Genomic DNA, 5,338 nt, shown 5'->3' with positions numbered 1-5,338 from the left:
GAAGTTTGGACTTTATCAGATGGACAACTGGGAGCCAAGAAAGGATTCATCAGAGAGCCATCCACTTGGTGTATATAGCATGGGAATGCGGCCCATGCATTGGAGAAGAGCTTCAGGTCTGGGATCTCATGGTTGGTTCCAAGCAGCAGTAAGGTTTAGGTGAGGAAACTCTCATTGCTGGGGCTGCAGACTAATCGTGGTTGCCCACCACACTCATCAACTCTGCAGATCTGGTAAGAAAGTATAAATGACTCAACCAGCTTCCATCCCTATAACTGAAATATAAGGCAGCACTGAATGTACATCTTGTCTTGCGAAGGACAGCATGTAATAACCAACAAGAATAGAGCCTACATTTTCTAGCCAATACAAAAATGCAGACATATATCCATAGAAGTTTGGAGCAGGAGGGTCCTAATACACGTTTTCATTAAATTTTATTTTTCTTGTGGGTTTCAAAACTAAAGATCCCCTCCTTTCCTCCTAGTTTTCTAATGATCAAAGATCATCCTTTGTTTTAAAGGTGGGAAAACTGAGACCCTGAAAATGTAAGTGAATTGCCCCAGATCCCATTTGTGGTCAATGGCAGAGTGAGTGTGGGAACTCTTGAGGACAGGGGTAGGGGAGGAGGCTGGGATTCCTATAGATGAGGATGCGCTGATGAAATTTCTTAGGGAATTTTCTTTTCTGAAACAAACAACCCCCCTCCCCCCACCTCCCGCCCCAAGTAACACTATCTTCTACTTGACTTACCTGATTCTCAGGGCCAGAAGCTACTATTTGTCATCCATGTTTTCCCAGCTTCTTCAAGATCAGCCTTCAAGAACCCAGGAAGGAACAGCAGGACGGTGGGAGGAGGGAAGAAAGTATCTTCCTTCTTGTATTGTTGCCCTCGCCATCCAAGGTTCCCAGGCAGGACCCCAAAGGCAGGCTTCTTCATGGAGCATCTTAGCAGGGGTTTCAGTGGAGGGCAACATAACAAATAACACTGCCCCTCTCTCTGCTGTCCTTTCATGTCAGAGAAGTTTGCAAAACAGGGAGGCAACCATTCTTGCCCCCCATAGCTGGGATTCCCTACTCTGTTGCTTCAGTGCGGAACATTCACTACTATTGTGGGGGCATCTCTGCAGCTGTGTTTAATATGTAATTCACTAAGAAGGATGAATGAAAACTTTTCTCTTTCGCTCCTATATAGCATTCCCAGCTTTGGCAAATGAAAATATGGGACATCCATTAAATGTGAATTTCAGATAAGCAACGAATACTTTTCTGGCATAAGCATGCCCCAAATATTGCATCCGTTGATGCTTTTTCAAAATTTAAATCTAACCTGGTGTCCTGTATTTTATGTGGCAACTCTACTCCCACCATAAGGAAAATGGCCCCATGGTCATTTTCTCTGACCAGAGAGCAATTGCTTACACTGGTCTTTGCCCTGATGATCTGTTTTGAACTTGTTAAAATAATTGGTCAAAATGGATGTGTGCCTAGGGAGTTCAGATGTCTGCATTTCCAGAAGAGGGTGGGAAATCGAATCCAAATATTGCTATTTCTGATGATTAATCATTAATGGCGTTTGTGTCTAATGCCAGCTCCCTCTTTCGACTGAACTGCTAGATCAGATTAGTGGGGAAAAGCCAGCCACTCGCATCTACCTGAGCCCAGGTAGCATCTGCGCTTTTCAATGGGTGGTTCTGGTGTTTGGAACTATTGTGGTTATATGTAAGTAAGCCATGGAAAATACCTACTTGAGGCCAAAACCGGTCTCACTCTGTAAACGCTATCTTTATTGATTGAGCAGATAAACTCTCCGTACCTAACAGAGGGGATGCTCCCCTGTCCCTACCCCCCTCCCCCAGTAATTTAGAAATAAAGTAGCCCCTTGAGAGTTACAGAGCACATTTCACAGAAAATGAATGAAGGAAATCATCTATAGACTTATCCAAGAGGTTGACAGAGTGTTTTTTGAAAGCTCGCACTCCAATAGACGGGACGTGGGCAATGTCTCCTGGAACAGGTCCCACAGTGGAGTTGTAACTGAGGAAGCTGATAGGGCGGCAATAGGATCACGAGTCTCTGAAGAATATGAGAGTTACCCAGAGGGGAGGGTCAGCCTGGAGCCTTGAAAAAGGGAGCTCACAGACAAAGAGCCTGGCAGTGTTCATCCAGGACCTGCCAAGGGAAAGAGGCTGGAATCTGCCAGAAGTGTTTTCAGGTCACTGGAAAGATTTGTCTCTTGCTGGATAAAGGATAGTTCATGAGGCCTCAGCACAGCGCTGGGTGCCCCTGGTGCCCCCCACACCACCGCCTCATCTCTCGTGGCTTTTCACCAAGAAGTGATGTTCTGTTTATAATTTGGCTTTCCTTTTGAATGTGTTTGCAGAGATACCAGCACTGACCTTGTAGCATAACTATTCTGGCTTCCTCCCCACCCTCCCTCCTTTTCTTCCTTCCTTCTTTTCCTTCTCTCTGTTCCTTCTTCTCCTTCCTCTCCCTGTCCTCCCTCCCCCACTCCCTGTGTTCTTCTTCTTCTTCTTTTCTTGTAACTCTATTTCTCAAAATGAATTCATAAAGTGAAGTGAATTCTAGTTTGTCCCCGAGCCTCTTGTGAGAGTGGGTGGTATAAGCTGGTTCCCTCAGGGTCTCTCAGAGCGTTGGCATAGTCAAGTTGCTGGACTGGTAATGCTAGGGCCGGGCCCTGGAACCTGGCTGCCCCACCACAGCTACCGCATCACGGCCACCACACCATGGTCTCCGCCCCTGGGCCCGGCTCAGCGGCTCACCTGGCAACGTCTCTGAGCTTTTTTGAACTGCAACATCCTTGGGCAAACATGCAGTCGGTTTTGTGGCTTATCACCAATCCTGGTTCTATTTTATTTCTGTAAATACTGCCTGTATTTTTTTCCAGAGGCCTTTATCTTATTGTACGAATTCTTAAAAAAAAATTTTTAATGTTTATTTATGTTTGACAGAGAGAGAGGGAGGCAGATAGAGGGGGTTCAGAACATCTGAAGCAGGCTCTGTGCTGAGAGCAGAGAGCCTGATGTGGGGCTAGAACTCAGGAACCGTGAAATCATGACCTAAGCCAAAGTAGGACGTCTGACTGAGCCACCCAGGTGCCCCTTATTGTATGAATTCTTATAGACAGACACAGGTCTCTTTTGGAGTGAAGGGAGTATAAAGAAATGCATGGTTTAACTGCTAGGGATGTAACAGAAAATATTTAATTAAATACCATTCTTAAAAAAAGGCTAGGGGCACCTGGGCAGCTCAGTCAGTAGAACCTCCGACTTTGGCTCAGGTCATTGATCTCATGGTTGGTGAGTTCGAGCCCCGTATTGGGCTCACTGCTGTCAGAGCGGGGCCTGCTTCTGATCTTCTGTCCCTCACCCCCAGCCCCATTCTGCCCTTCCCCCAATTGTGCGTTCTCTCTCAAAAATAAATAAAAGATTAAAAAAAAAGACTAGTCTTCTTCAGGTGACTTGAGGTGGGGGAAACTGATCAGTATAAAATGCAATGTTCCTGTGTCTAAAGAATCCAAGACCCCTTGAAAAATGGGCCCCCAAACCTTCATATTAAGTACCTATTCACTGCTGCTTCCTTTGGCAAGATACCAACTGGCTAACCCTTCTGCCTCGCTATAGAAAAGGTGAGCAGCTGTTTGCAATTTTAAGTGCATATAGAGCAGGTCACTTTCATAATCATCTCTTCCACATCGTATATAGTATGTGATGAAGCTATACGCAGAGGCTGGGGCTCTTATGGCAGGTGGGGACTGGGTGTCACGTTAAATGCCATTGTCCTCCTTCCTGGAGATGTGTTTGCCATGTTGACACTGAGCCAAAAGGAATGTCCAGAGTGACATTTCAGGTTCCTCTCCTTTTGGTTATATTTTCGAGTTTTGTTGCTCAGGAGGCTGACTTAAACAATGTAAGAAGGAGGCAATTAATTTAGTTTGAAGGAAGGTTCATGCGTTCATTACATAAATATTAGCAGAGCACCTGCTATGTGCCCAGTGCTATAATCCCCTTTCAGCCTAACAGGAATGAACCTGAGAAACAAGCAGCTTGTTTGCTGGTTCAGTGGTGACAGGCATTGTGTGGTTTGGTGGCCTGGGCCTATGTCTTGTTGTGCATAGAACTACAGGTCACCACTAGGTCATGGAAATGGGAATAGAGCTGAACATAGGACAAATATGCGGGGGGGAGGGCAGGGGAGGGGAGTGCTGATCTGAGAGATATCTAGACCTGGGCGAGGATCCAGGCTCCCCCCAACATTCAGATCCCAGGCCCTAAGACAGGGTATTTGCATTTTATTATCCGCATTATACGGTTTTATCCAGGCTGGCAAGGTAAGTGGATGAAATGCTGGGTATGGTGTCAGGATCTAGGAAAGCCATGGGAATGCGAAGGGCAGAGTCTAGTAAGACCATCAGGATGATAGAAGAGAAAAATCTCTCCATCCCTCCACTTATTCATTCATTCACTCATTAATTCATTCAGCACACCTTTATCAGTTACCTGTTATGTGAAACACAAAGATAAATAAAACATGACACATACCCTCAAAATTCTTAGGACCTCAGGGGGGAGAAAGCAAGTCAGTCATAATGATTAGAAGTACCAACTGGGGCTTGCTATGTGCAATACATTTTCGTGCCCACCCCTACTTTCCTCAGGGTGACAGAAAGAGGGCCAGGTGTCACTTGCACACACCATGGGTTGCATTATAGGAGAGAAAACCTGAGCTTGGGGAACCTGAATCTTTTATAGCGGACAGTAAGCTTATCTGCCCTTAGCTTTGGAGGGGGACCATATCTATCCCATGAGGTCATTTGCTTTACAAACATGCTTGAAAAGATTCTCCATAACTAAGACGATGTCCCTGCCCACAAGATGTGCAGAAACATGAGAGACTCTTGGAAAACTGCATCCCAACAATGATCAGTTTTATGTCTTTGGGATGACAGTTTTTGTGGAAACAGAGAAGGGGATACTGAGGGAGGTCCGCAGCTTTGGTACCAAAGCAGGCTTTCACCCTCCTCTGGCAGGACTCAGTCGTGGGGTGTGGCCACAGTGGAACAGGTCAAAGAGGTTACCAGCAGGAGTGGGGAGGGGGTGGTGGAATCGGGCACCCTCTCCACTGGACAATGATGAAGGCTTTGCTTTGTGGAAAACATAGGGAGTCATCCTATTACCATCTCAGAGCAGGAATCTAAGACGAAAGGCAACCTTCCCTGGGTCAGCATGAGGGAGCGTGTTGTGTACAATTCCATGTGACGATCTGAAGGAAGGAAATTAAAATCTGCTCAGGACCTACTACGTACCATGTTCTGTGA

The sequence above is a fragment of the Panthera pardus genome, unplaced genomic scaffold (genome assembly GCF_024362965.1).
Source record: "Panthera pardus isolate Hobbes unplaced genomic scaffold, ASM2436296v1 HiC_scaffold_2, whole genome shotgun sequence".
NCBI lineage: Eukaryota > Metazoa > Chordata > Mammalia > Carnivora > Felidae > Panthera > Panthera pardus.
Note: the sequence above shows the minus strand (reverse complement) of the source record.